This window comes from Arachis hypogaea, chromosome 1 (assembly GCF_003086295.3).
Source record: "Arachis hypogaea cultivar Tifrunner chromosome 1, arahy.Tifrunner.gnm2.J5K5, whole genome shotgun sequence".
Lineage (NCBI taxonomy): Eukaryota > Viridiplantae > Streptophyta > Magnoliopsida > Fabales > Fabaceae > Arachis > Arachis hypogaea.
Genome location: NC_092036.1, coordinates 28,026,816 through 28,041,848, shown reverse-complemented (window position 1 = coordinate 28,041,848; position 15,033 = coordinate 28,026,816). Strand labels below are relative to the sequence as shown.

At 39.1% G+C, this 15,033-nt stretch overlaps 1 non-coding gene across 1 annotated transcript; it reads right to left on the bottom strand.

Moving 5' to 3' along the window:
- Window positions 1–13,829: 13,829 nt before the first annotated feature.
- On the bottom strand, window positions 13,830–13,937 carry LOC112711967 (small nucleolar RNA R71). The gene has a single exon (XR_003157642.1). It is a non-coding gene; the product is annotated as a small nucleolar RNA R71 (small nucleolar RNA).
- Window positions 13,938–15,033: the final 1,096 nt, after the last annotated feature.

The window sequence follows — 15,033 nt, the reverse complement described above, 5'->3', positions numbered from 1 at the left end:
AAAGATCGAACTAAGAAGGAACTCCACTGATGACATGTCACCATGTCATGTTTTCCTATGCTTTTTTCACTAGTTTTTTTTTTACTTGGTTTTCATGCATTCTTAGGAAATAAGTAAGCCATTTGGGTGGAATTTCATGTTTCCTTGGATTCAATCAACCATGAGTAAATTGATGCATTTTCATGAGTTTTTGTGCCATAATTGCTTGAATTTCAAGAAGAAGAAGAACTCTCATGATTATAGCATAGCTTTGATGTTTTTGATTGATTGATGATAGGTGAAAAGAGCTTTGAAGAAGGTTGAAGAAATAAGGAATGGCAAAAAGCAAGAGAGGACAAAAAGCTTGAGCTAAAGCTTGCCTCAAGCTTTAGCTCAAATTGTGAGGAAGAGCTTGACTTCACCCTGGAGGCATCAAAAGTTTGCGCCAACGTTTGCCTCAAACTTTGAGTCAAACGTTGCTCCTCAGCCTGAAGGGGTATACTTCCAACAAGAATAACTTGAGCTACAGAGCTCTAAATGAGGTGATTCAAAAATCAATGGAAAGTAGGAATTAAGAGCTTTCCAAGCATATATGGCACTGCATGGTGGACACTAAAATTGAGGGAGAAAACTGCCCCAAAATGTGCATAAACGAACATGGTGTCAACCTGCAGTGAGGCCAACTGACCTCTGCACCTTCGATGGAGTATAACTCGAGCTGTGAAGCTCCAAACTATGTGCTCCTAATGGCATTGGAAAGTAGACATTCAGGGCTTTCCAACAATATATAATAGTATGGGGTGGACAATGCGTTTGAGCCTCCAGAATCTGGCGTTTTCGACCACGTTTGAGGCAAACGTCGCCTCAAACGTTGCACACCAAAGCTAGTGACCCTGTCCCCTTCAAAAGAGCATAACCTGAGTTGTAGATGTCCAATTGAGGTGATTCTAATTGGGTTAGAAAGCTGACATTCAGAGCTTTCCAACCATATATAATAGTTTGTAGTGGGCTTCAAATTGGCAATGTTGACAAGAGGACAAAGTAGCATCCCAAGACTTGATGTGCAACAAGTGTCAACGTTTGCGTCCAAGTTGGGCCTCAAACTTGGACTCAAACGCCAATGGCAGCACAAAGGGGCAATCTGCTAAAAAAAAGCTTGAGTCAAAGCTTGCCTCAAACTTTGACTCAAGCTTAAATGGTTCATGGCCCGGTTCACAAGTGGATTTCTTCCCAAGACCAACAGTAACCCATCCGGATCCATCTTCAACCCAATTCCACTCCAAAGCAAGAAAAGCCCACATGACTCAAAGGCACACAGAGAAGCTAGATTAGGAATTTTATTTTATAAATATTGTTTTGATTTTTCATTTTCATTTTGTAAAAGCCTATATAAAGGCATCATTTTCATTTTAGAAAGGGGGCGAGCTCCACTAGGGAGCATTAGGAGTAGTAGTAGAGAGCTCTCTCCTTTAATTTTCATTTTTGTTTTGAATCTTGGATTGAGATTTGAAGGAATTCTGTTTCATTCTTGATCTAAGATTGCTCTTTGTTGATTTTCTGCATAATTCAGTGAATTGAGTTTTGGATCCAAGTTTTTTTCTACGGCTTTCATCTTTCTTTCTTCTTCAATCTGCTTTCTACTTTGATCAAGGAAGGAATTGAGATCTAGACTTGTTTTCTAGTCTCATTGATTCCCTGAGATCTTGTCTCTTTAAATTTCACAATTGAGCTGAGTTACATTCTGTGTTGCTTTTTCAAGAAATTTTGCCTTGCTGTTTACATATGCTGCTTTTATTTCATCTGCATTTTTACCTTTCTGTTCCTATTACTTCCAATTTACTTCCAAGCAATTTAATCTCCCTGTAATTGTTCTACGCTTTGCTATACTGATCTCTTTAATTTCCAGCACCCCAGCCTCATTTACATTTGATGCAATTTACTTTTCTTGTCATTTAAGATTTTGCCAATTTACATTCCTTGCTCTTTACGTTTCTTGTCATTTCCTTTCTGCAATTTAAATTTCCTGCAATTTACATTTTGTTGGTCACTTTTCACCCAATTCACCAATGTTAGCTTGACTAAACTAATCACCCACTAAAGTTGCTTGATCCATCAATCCCTGTGGGATCGACCTCACTCTTGTGAGTTATTATTACTTGATGCGACCCGGTGCACTTGCCGGTGAGTTTTGTGTCGGACCGTTTTCCGCACATCAAGTTTTTGGCGCTGTTGCTGGGGATTGATTAGATCAACAATGATTAAGTGGGTGAGAAGTCTAGATCAAGCATTTTATTTGTTTTTGTTCTCTGTTTTAAGTTGATAGCAAGGTGTTTGAGTTTTTGCCTCACTAAGAAATTTTGTCTCTGTGACATGAATTTCAATTTTCAATGGTGTTGTGTTTTGCAAAATACAAATGGAGTTCAACTCATCTTGCGGTCAAACAAAATTTTTCAGGATATCACCCACCATCACCAACCTCTAATGGTGGCTGGGAATATCACCAAGAAAATACAAATTCTAAGCACTCCAATCCATGGAGTTATGCTTCAGAACCACAAGATGAGCAAGAGAATCATATGGGATACTTCCCACCACCACAAAATGATTCAAATTATTATTCTAATGGTGGATGGGAGTATCACCAAGGAATGAAAGAGCATCCACCCTCACGTCCCAGTTTCTCATTTGAAAGTTCTTCATCACTTGATTATGCCTCAACACAAAGTTTCCTCCAAAATCCATACAAGTCATCCCATCAATCACACAACTCATTCCACACCCCTCAATACAACTTCACCACAACACATCCACGTCACCAAAATTACTCTCAACCTTCATCTCTTGAACCAGCAGATGAGGATTACCTTCAAGCCATTGAAATACATAGAAAACTCGTGGAAACATACACACAACCCCAATCCTGGAAAGAAATCATCCTCAAGAAGATGAATGGGCCCTTAAAGCAAACAAGGGGGAACTTAGAACCATCAAATAGTGAGGATGAAGACCAATTTGTGAGTGAGGAAGTGGAAAAACAAGAACAAAAGGTCCCTGTTGCAAGTAAAATTGCAATAAAGGATGAGGGACATGAGCCAAGGATTTTACAATCACAAAAGCTATTTGAGGTGACAATGAAACATAAAGATTTCCTCCCAAAGGAATTAATGAAAAATCATGACGAAAAAAGGGAGGAAGATACTCAAGAGAATTCACACTCAAGTGAAGTAAAGAAGAAAGAGGAAAGGCTCAAGGAACCACCAATACAAGAGGCTCTTGATGAAAAGAAGACTCCAACAATCACACAACCACCAAAACTTAGATTCAAGGAAGTGAAGGCAATTAACAAAAGCACCAAGAAGAGGATTGTGACCAAGCTACCAAAGACAATATTCATGAAGAATAAAGGGTCAACCACAAGCAATCCAACCCATGGACCATTAGCAAGCAAGCTCAATCAAGCCAATTTCACAAGAAAGCTTGCTGAAAGGAGACCAAGACAGGGGATAATAGCTGAAACTTCTCCCCTCTTGGAGTCATTCCTCTTAACAAACTGGAAGAAGAGGAAGAAAGTGAAGAAAAGGTAAACAGTAGGTAACATTCCTTCTCCTTGCTTTGTTTAATTTTCAATAAATTGACATATGGCTGCATTCTAAGTTTGGTGTTGCTATGCAACAAAACTTGGTTCCAATGTTTATTAGATACTTGCATCAATTCCAAGTAAAAGTGTCACACTAAGTTTGGTGTGCCACTTATCTTTTATGCCATGTATCATGCACACCCTCTTATGTTTGCAATCGCAATGTCTCTGTCTCTTGTGCCTTGATTTTTATCTTAAATTTTGCTTGCTTGCAACACATGTACTGCTAACATTTCATTGTGCAAGACATTCATGATCCATCTTAGTCCCATAGCCATTGTTCTAATTGTTGCTTGAGGATGAGCAAGCATTCTGAGCTTGGCAAGGGAAAGAGGAAGAATAGAGGAAAAAGGACAACAACAATGACGATGAACTACAAGGTTGTAGAGCTCCTTTTCTTGTCATTTGTTTCCAGCACTTAAATTTCATGATTGTCTTTATCTTCTCTGTTTACATGTGTGTATGAATAAAGCATAGCTTGAATCTTGATTTGTAACATGTTGCTATGGCATTATAATCACCAACTTGAATTCTGTGAGTTCAAAAGCAGTAAAGCATCATGATCATAAACAAACAAGGAATTAAAGAAGAGTTTAGCATGTGCATACAAGTATTGGAAAGCTAGTATGATTAATTGTTGCTCAATTGCATTGGATTTTATTTAATTGAAGTTTTCATCTAGTGCATTTTTGTGAAATCTTTTGAAATCATAAAAACCTTGAAAAAAAAGCAAAATAAAGCAAGAAAGAAAAAGGGGAAGAATGAGAAAGCTGAAGGCTCTGAGTACCAATGGCAATTTATTTACTAAGTACTTGTGGTGTTTATGTATCAAGCCAAATGCTTGAAAACAAAATATTTAGAAGTCAAGGCTAGGCTCAAGTGCAAAAGCACTCCCTCAAAGCTCAAGGTTCTGAGCATCAATGATTAGAGAGCCAAGAAAAGAAACAAATGAGCTTAATGAAGTCCTCTAATTCAAATGCTTGTGGTGCTTATGTATCAAGTGGTAATACTTGAACACAAAGCATTTAGAATCGTAGCTTTGTTATTAACTCATGGGGCAAAGCACCCAAAAGGATAAGCTAATAAGAAAATCAAAAGCTTGCTTCAAGGAAGAAACATAAAGAAAAGATTTCATAAAATGAGCTAAATAGAAACATCAATCATTTACATTTCTTTTGTGATTGTAGCATGCATAGAAAACTAGCTTGCCATGAACATTGAGTTGCTATTCTTCTTACCTTGGATTGTCAATCTCTATTGCATGATTCTTTTCTTGCTTGGGGACAAGCAAGATTTAAGTTTGGTGTTGTGATGACATGTCACCATGTCATGTTTTCCTATGCTTTTTCACTAGTTTTTTTTACTTGGTTTTCATGCATTCTTAGGAAATAAGTAAGCCATTTGGGTAGAATTTCATGTTTCCTTGGATTCAATCAACCATGAGTAAATTGATGCATTTTCATGAGTTTTTGTGCCATAATTGCTTGAATTTCAAGAAGAAGAAGAACTCTCATGATTATAGCATAGCTTTGATGTTTTTGATTAATTGATGATAGGTGAAATGAGCTTGAAGAAGGTTGAAGAAAGAAGGAATGGCAAAAAGCAAGAGAGGACAAAAAGCTTGAGCTAAAGCTTGCCTCAAGCTTTAGCTCAAACGTGAGGAAGAGCTTGACTTCACCCTGGAGGCATCAAAAGTTTGCGCCAACATTTGCCTCAAACTTTGAGTCAAACGTTGGCGCCAAAACAAGAAGACCCAGGGAACAAAAAGCTTACGCCAACGTTTGCCTCAAACTTTGAGTCAAACGTTGCTCCTCAGCCTGAAGGGGTATACTTCCAACAAGAATAACTTGAGCTACAAAGCTCTAATTGAGGTGATTTAAAAAGCAATAGAAAGTAGGAATCAAGAGCTTTCCAAGCATATATGGCACTGCATGATGGACACTAAAATTGAGGGAGAAAACTGCCCCGAAATGTGCATAAACGAACAGGGTGTCAACCTGCAGTGAGGCCAACTGACCTCTGCAACTTCGATGGCGTATAACTGAAGATGTGAAGCTCCAAACTACGCACTCCCAATGGCATTGAAAAGTAGACATTCAGGGCTTTCCAACAATATATAATAGTATGGGGTGGACAATGCGTTTGAGCCTCCAGAATCTGGCATTTTCGACCACGTTTGAGGCAAACGTCGCCTCAAACGTTGCACACCAAAGCTAGTGACCCTGTCCCCTTCAAAAGAGCATAACCTGAGTTGTAGATGTCCAATTGAGGTGATTCTAATTGGGTTAGAAAGCTGACATTCAGAGCTTTCCAACCATATATAATAGTTTATAGTGGGCATCAAATTGGCAACGTTGACAAGAGGACAAAGTAGCATCCCAAGACTTGATGTGCAACAAGTGTCAACGTTTGCGTCCAAGTTGGTCCTCAAACTTGGACTCAAACGCCAATGGCAGCACAAAGGGGGCAATCTGCTAAAAAAAAGCTTGATTCAAAGCTTGCCTCAAACTTTGACTCAAGCTTAAATGGTTCATGGCCCGGTTCACAAGTGGATTTCTTCCCAAGACCAAGAGCAACCCATCCGGATCCATCTTCAACCCAATTCCACTCCAAAGCAAGCAAAGCCCACATGACTCAAAGGCACACAGAGAAGCTAGATTAGGAATTTTATTTTATAAATATTGTTTTGATTTTTCATTTTCATTTTGTAAAAGCCTATATAAAGGCATCATTTTCATTTTAGAAAGGGGGCGAGCTCCACTAGGGAGCATTAGGAGTAGTAGTAGAGAGCTCTCTCCTTTAATTTTCATTTCTGTTTTGAATCTTGGATTAAGATTTGAAGGAATTCTGTTTCATTCTTGATCTAAGATTGCTCTTTGTTGATTTTCTGCATAATTCAGTGAATTGAGTTTTGGATCCAAGTTTTTTTCTACGGCTTTCATCTTTCTTTCTTCTTCAATCTGCTTTCTACTTTGATCAAGGAAGGAATTGAGATCTAGACTTGTTTTCTAGTCTCATTGATTCCCTGAGATCTTGTCTCTTTAAATTTCACAATTGAGCTGATTTACATTCTGTGTTGCTTCTTCAAGAAATTTTGCCTTGCTGTTTACATATGCTGCTTTTATTTCATCTGCATTTTTACCTTTCTATTCCTATTACTTCCAATTTACTTCCAAGCAATTTAATCTCTCTGCAATTGTTCTACGCTTTGCTATACTGATCTCTTTAATTTCCAGCACCCCAGCCTCATTTACATTTGATGCAATTTACTTTTCTTGTCATTTAATATTTTGCCAATTTACATTCCTTGCTCTTTACGTTTCTTGTCATTTCCTTTCTGCAATTTAAATTTCCTGCAATTTACATTTTGTTGGTCACTTTTCACCCAATTCACCAATGTTAGCTTGACTAAACTAATCACCCACTAAAGTTGCTTGATCCATCAATCCCTGTGGAATCGACCTCACTCTTGTGAGTTATTATTACTTGATGCGACCCGGTGCACTTGCTGGTGAGTTTTGTGTCGTACCGTTTTCCGCACATCAATCAAGCTTTGAGTCAAATGTTGGCCCCACTCTAGCAAGAAAGGGTACTCTGTTTGAAGCCTTGAACAAGCCAACGTTTGTGCCAATGTTCGCCTCAAACGTTGGGCCAAACGTTGGCCAAGAGAGATGCATTGAAGGAGCCACGTTTGAGCTCACGTTTGACCTCAAACGTTGAGCCAAACGTGGATGGCAGCAAAGAAAGGCAATCTGCTAAAAAATCTTGAGCCAAAGCTTGCCCTCAAGCTTTGACTCAAGCTTAAATGGTTCATGGCCCGGTTCACAAGTGGATTTCTTCCCAACACCAAGAGCAATCAACAGAGGCTTTTGTCAACCCAATTCCATCAAGGCCAAGGCCCAAATTCAAGGCTTGAAGATCATTTGAAAAAAGTGTATAAATAGCTTAGAATTTAAGTTTTCAGGTAGCTTTCCTTTTGGAGTTTTCTTTTAGTTTTGCTGGGTAGTTTTGAAAAGCTTTTGGTTTTGAGTTGTTTGGAGATTCTGAGTCTTGAGGAAGGAGAATTGAATTCTCTTCCTCTTAGTTTTCTTGTTTTCAATTTCATTTACACTTGTCTTGAGTTTTGGGTGTTGAGAATTGAAGGAATTCTGTTTCAATCTCACCCTGAGATCTCCCTCTGTTTTGATTTACTGCAACTTTTGGAAATTGAACTTTGAATTACTTTTCTACATTGCTCTCTTCTTAAATTCTGCAATTGCTCTCTGAATTTGGATCTAGGAAGGCATTGAGATCAAGACTTAGTTATCTAGTTTCTTGGGTCCTGAGATCTGTCGGTTTCCACTTTCAATTCTTCTGTTGAATGCTTCTTCAAGTCAATTTACATTTTCTGTTTGAACCTTGCTGCAATTAAATTCATCTTTTACTTTCCTGCTTGTTGCAATTTACTTTTCTCTCGTTTAGTTTCTGCAATCCCAATTCCCAATTCCTTTTATAATTCAAGTAATTTACATTTCTTGCACTTTAAGTTTCAGTCATTTACATTTCTTGCAATTTAAGTTTCTGCAATTTATATTACTTGCACTTTAAGATTCAGCTTCTTTACTTCCTGTTCTCTTTAATTTACTGCAATTTTCCCTCTCCCTTTTAAATTTCATGCAATTTAGCTTCTGCCGGATACAAATCACTTAAATCAACTCTTGTTCGTTTGACTAAATCAACCACTAAACTAAAATTGCTCAATCCTTCAATCCCTGTGGGATCGACCTCACTCCCGTGAGTTTTATTACTTGATGCGACCTGGTATACTTGCCGGTGAGTTGTGTGTCGGATCGTTTTCCGCACATCAATAGTTGTCCGACCAAGTACCCAAGCATGGCTTGGGTATTTACATGATATCCAGTTTCACTCATGTAAACTCCTTCCGAAAATGCTCTGTATTCATCAAAAAGATCTGCCTGTTCTCTTTGTTTCCTATGCATCTCATGAATGTGTGCACCTTGATGTGCTTGGATGTTGATTAGCTTTTGGATGGCTTCTTGTTGTTGATCTTGCTTTTGGTTCAGGTTATGGAAGGACTCACTCCATTGTCTCCCTTGTTCCAATTGCTGTTCCATCAACTGTTTTTGCCATTCCCCTTGCTAATTCATCCATCTAGAGAGTGATTCTTCTTGACGGTCCATTATTTGCATTTGAAGCTCCTTTTGTGCACCTTGATTCTCCATGTATTGCCTAGATAAGGTATCAATAGCCTCTTGTAATTGGTGCATGCCTAAGGGGGTTGGAGCTTGCTCCCGTGGATGTTGTCTTTCCTCAGCTTGATGGGCTGGCCTCTTTCTTACCCTTCGTTGAGGTAGGGGAGTTGTGGCAGCATGCATCCGACGATAAGTGATTGGAAGGCCAACCTTTATCCACTCGGGGTTTCCATCCTTGAACACCACCATAACCTTGTTGCAAAGACGGGGAATAGTGCTGGGATAACCCAACCTTCCTCCTGAATCACTCTTCTCAGCAAGCTTTCGAATGCCTTGGGCTATGAGTTCATGAACCTTGATTTCTCCTCCCTTCATTATGCATTGCACCATTGTTGCTCTCTTAAGGTTTACCTCTGAGTTGTTTTCAGCTGGGAGGATGGATCTCCTTAAAATTTCAAACCAACCCTTAGCCTCAGGAAGGAGGTCTCCTCTTTTTATAAATCTAGGTTTTCCATTGGGGTCTCTGTCCCAATCTGCTCCTTGCACACATATATCTTTTATAATCTGGTCGTGGTTGGGGTTGTTATCCATTCTTGAGTGATAGCTCTCTTCTGCAAAGGGTATGGTTCGCAGCTTTAGCATTCTCATGATGCTCATGGGACTAAAATCCACCATGACCCCTCTCACGAAACTTGTGTAGGATTCATCTGCCTTATCATGTCTAACTGCATTTGCATAAAACTCTCTTACCAGAGTTGCGTTCACCCTTGTAATCGGATCGGTGAGGAGTTCCCATCGATGTTTTTCCACCTTCTCTGTGATTTCCGGGCATTCAGTTTGTGTGACTTGAAAGCCTAATTCATATATGATTTCTTTGTCAGCCATCCACCCAAATTGTAGTGCATGGTAAAAGGTTCTAAATTTTTTTTCATCAAAAGGAGGCTGCTCCATAGGTTCTTTCCCTTTTCATCTCTTGGAGCTTGATGATGCCATGCAAGATAGTTGATGTGTTTGTTACTCACAAGATGGCTAGGATGGTGTGTATGAGAATTTTGGTGGATGATGAAATGTGTGTGTCCAAGAGAAGGAAGGGAGAGGAACGAGAGTAAGAAGTGTGTACGGAGAGGTTGTAGAGTGGGTATCATTTATATAGAAGAGTGATGGGTGTTTGAAAGGTGTGGATTGATGGTGTTGGTTTAGTGACGGACGGTTGGGGTTTGCCATTGGATGAGCACGAGGATCACCCCTTTTATGAGGGTTTTGGTTCGGTCTCCAAAGCTATCCAACTCCTAATGTTGTATAGCAACACTTCCAAAGATACTCCCCTTGAAGACAAGTGTGAAGTTTCCTTGGTATAGTGGCCGAATCTCCCTTCTTTGATTGTCCTATCAAGTACCATCAATGCCCTTTTTGATTTCCTATACAAGACAAAAAGAAATGCAAACGGTTAATTGAGAATTTTGGTGGGAAGACTTAAGGTGTTAACTAGCTACTAGAAAAAAAAAATCTTTTTCTTTTGTTTTTAAATACTAAATGCTTTTTATGAATGTAAATCAATCAACCACTAAATTGTCCATGCATGCAACGTTGGTACACCAAACTTGTTTATGATCATATGGTGCAGCAAGATTCGGAAATAATCTCTCATCATGAAGTGTGTTCAAGCCCTCTTGGTGTACCTTGAACACCAAACTTAGGATGTACTATATGCTGCATGTAAGGGGTCTTATATTGGTTGTCAAAATTGATTTAAAAATCCATAAAATTTGCTTTATTACTACTATTAGAGATTAAAGAGAGAGGGTATAGAACATGGGTTGCCTCCCATGAAGCGCTTCTTTAGCGTCATTAGCTTGACGTTTGGTCCTTGTCAAGGTGGTTGGTAGTGCTTAAAATCTTCTGATGCCAGGGCATCTAGGCCAGTTTCACTGACCTTTTCTTTACTGTTTTAGGGTAGTTTCATGCATTTTCTTAGTGAATAAGGCAAGTTTTGGATGAAAATACACTCACACCTTGATTCAAGCAACTATTGTGAATTTTGCATGATTTCATGAGAATTTTGCTACAATTGCATGATAAATTGATGATGCATAATCTCATGACTTTGGCTAGAGCTTTGATCCACTTTAATTGCTTAATTTCAGGGCAAAGGAAGCAAGGAAGAACCACGTTAGTATTCACGTTAACCTAGTTTAACGTGAACACTAACGTGGAATGGTAAAGCTTGCAACGTTAATAAGAAAAGTGATCACCAATAACGCTTGTGAAGCCATCCATAGCCCACGTTACTTGCCACGTTAACTAAGTTAACGTGGTAGTTAACGTAGAAGCAAAAGGGAACTCCAACATTAAGAGAAAAATGTGAACACCAATAATGTTTTCCTCCAATGTTAGTGGTAAAAGTGAACACCACTAACGTTGGAGAACTTGGCAATGATCCACGTTAAGAGTCACGTTAACTTAGTTAACGTGAACTCTAACGTGGAAGAGGAAAACAAAAGCCAACGTTAGTGACACTCACTTTTGTCACTAATGTTGGACCAACTAGCATTGCCTACGTTAACTTTCACGTTAAGACCATTAACGTGAAAGTTAACGTGGAGTTGAGATCAAGGAGCCAACGTTAGTGACACACTTTTGTCACTAACGTTGGGAGATGGCATCATTACTACGTTAAGAGCCACGTTAACTTAGTTAACGTGAGTTCTAACGTAGAGAATTTGGGCATTTGGAGCGTTAGTGACAAAGGTGAGTGTCACTAACGCTCTCGAAGGTGAAACACACCCACGTTAAGAGTCACGTTAGCTATACTAACGTGAACTCTAACGTGGGAACAAAGGGCACTAAGCAACGTTAATGGGAAAAGTGATTCCCATTAACGTTCGCGAAAGGGTATAAGCCAACGTTATTGGGAAAAGTGAGTCACAATAACGTTGGCCAAAATTTGAGAAAGCAACTTTAGTGGTCACGTTAAGACCACTAACGTTGGATTTAACGTGGATGTATGAGGGTGGAACGTTAGTGAAAAAAGTGAATGCCACTAACGTTCTCGAGCCCACAATGGCACTCAACGTTAAATCTTACTAAATACCCAAAGCCTAATTCATATTTCTCTGCAAGTTCGGCCCACTAAAGATGAGAACTGCTTCAACTCAAGATCCAGAACCCACATCCAAGACTTGAAGAACTCACTAGAAGATCAAGAGGAGTAGTATATATAGGAGTAGTTTTGAACTATAGAGAAGCTTGGCACTTTTGGGAACTACTCTCTATAGATTTACTTTTCTGCACTTTTAGCATGATTTCTTCTTTTCTGCCATTTTTCATTTCTAGAGCTATGAACAACTAAACCCCTTTCATTGGGTTAGGGAGCTCTGTTGTAATTTGATGGATCAATTATAGTTTTCATTCTTCTTCTTCTTTCTTTTCTCTTGATCTTACAAGAAAGCTTTCGATCTTAATTCAATTGGTTAGTTGTCTTGGAAAAGAAACTGTCCATAATTGGATCTCCTTTGAGCCTTGGAAAAGGGATGAGGAGATCATGCTAGAAATGCTTTCTCATGTTGGACCAAACTAGGGTTTGGGCGGATATAGTGACATGTAATCCTCCCAATACTTTGATTTGGAAATACATGTGGTATAATCAGTGACCACACTTCATCTCTTCCCATGAGCAATTAAATCAAGGAATTGAGTAATTGTTCAAGCTTAGAGAGATTGGATTGCCAAGGAATTGGGACCCAATCACTTAAGATTGCCAAGGAGATCAATGAATGCATTGATTGAGGAAGAGATGAGAATGAACTTGATCCAGAGAATGCAACATCTCCTGAGCCCAATGATTTCCCCATTTCTGATCATACCTATTCTCTTTACTTTCTGCCATTTATTTTCAAGCTCATTACCCCAAATCCCCATTTAAGATTCTGCACTTTAATTTTTGTTATTTACTTTCCAGTCATTTAAATTTCTGCATCTCAATCTAAATTCTGTTTAGCTTAACTAGCATATTCTTCTAACTAAAGTTGCTTGACCAATCAATCCTTGTGGGATTTGACCTCACTCTATTGTGAGTTTTTACTTGACGACAATTCGGTATACTTGCCGAAGGGAAATTTGTTGAGAGACAAGTTTTCATGCATCAAGTTTATGGCACCGTTGCTGGGGATTAATTATGTATCAATGATGATTAAGTTTGAAGATCACTAGATTGAGCATTTTTCTTTTTGTTTATTTGATTCAGCCAATTTTTGTTTGTTTGTTTTAATTTCTTCCTCACCCCCTGCACCCTCTTTAATTTTTTGTTCTTTCCTTCTTTGATTACAATTCTGCTCACTAACCCACTAACTGTTTGATAATTTGCATCACTCACACTAACAATTACTCTAACAAGAATAGTTTCTTTATTTTATCTCCTGTTGTGCAATCTGTCTGTTGTATGACAGGGAGAAGAGAAGGAGTTTCAACATCCTTTGATTCAGAACCTGAAAGGACCCTTTGGAGACTAAGAAGGGAAGCAAGAGGGAAAAGAATTATTGGTGCTGAGGAAGAAGAGGAAGAGTATTTTGAACCCAACATGGAAGATAATTTGGAGAACAACCATGAAGAAGAAGCTCATAATCTTGCCAGAGAAGGCCATGCAAACCGTGCTGGGCATGAAAGAAGAGTTCTAGGATCCTATATAAATCCTAATCTCTGGAAGCAGCATTCAGAAGCCCACCATACATGCCAACAATTTCGAACTAAAACCCCAGCTCATCACTCTTGTTCAGAATAATTGCTCATTTGGAGGAGGTGCTCAAGAAGACCCCAATCAACATTTAACCACCTTCCTGAGGATTTGTGACACTGTGAAGTCCAATGGAGTCCATCCAGATGTCTATAGGTTGCTCTTGTTCCCTTTTTCACTCAGGGACAAGGTATCCAAATGGCTTGAATCCTTCCCAAAGGAAAGCTTAACAGATTGGGAGGATGTGGTGAACAAGTTTTTGGCAAGATTTTACCCTCCTCAAATGATCAATAGGCTGAGAGCTGAGGTGTAAACTTTCAGGCAACAAGATGGTGAGACTCTTTATGAAGCATGGGAGAGATTCAAAGACCTAACAAGAAGATGCCCACCAGAGATGTTTAATGAGTGGGTTCAACTTCACATCTTCTATGAAGGTCTTTCCTATGAGTCAAAGAAGGCTGTGGATCATTCATCAGGAGGCTTTCTAAACAAGAAGAAAACCATTGAAGAAGCCATAGATGTCATTGAGACAGTTGCTGAGAATGACTACTTCTATGCCTCCGAAAGAAGTAACACCAGGAGAGTAATAGAGCTGAACCACATGGATGCATTGTTAGCTCAAAACAAGATGATCACCAAGAAGCTAGCAAGTCTTACCAAGAAGGTAGAGGAGAACTAAGTTGCAGCAGCCATCACCTCATCATCAGCTCAAGAAGGAGTAAACATAGGAGAAGAAGGTGACTGGGAGCAAGCCAACTATGTTGGAAACTCACCTAGACAAGTCCATGATCCATACTCCAAAATTTACAACTCTGGATAGAGAAATCACCCCAATTTTGGATGGGGAAACTAACAAGACCAAGGGCAAGATCAGAGATGCTACAACCTCAACTCCAACAACAATGTAACTCGTCAAAACACCTCACAGAGATATTACCAACAGCCATCTAACCAACCTTCTTAACCACCTAATCTCAACCCACCATCATTAATAGATGATAGGCTCTCAAATATTGAGGCTCTACTTGAAAATATATGCAAGGAAATTCAAGATAGTAAAGCTTTCTGGGAAGAAGTGCAATCCAACATGCAGAATCAAGATGCTGCCATCAAAAAACTGGAAACACAGATTGAATTCTTATTCAAGCAAGTCCCTGGACACAACAATTGCAGCAATATTAACTCAATACTAAAGGAGGAATGTCAAGCTATCACCCTCAGAAGTGGGAAGGAATTGAAGGAGACCCACAAGAAACCACCAGAGAAGAAATTGGATGAAGAAAACAAAGGACATGAGGAAGCTCAATCCTCAAACCCTAAGCCACATCAAGAAGGAGAAGCACTCAAACCATGTTTCTCAAAGGCTCCATACCCCCAGAAGTTGCAATTAAAGAAGAGGGGAGAGGACAACCAATTCTCAAGATTCTTGGAAATCTTAAAAAAACTACAAATAAACATACCCTTTGTTGAAGCAATAGAGAAAATGCCACTCTATG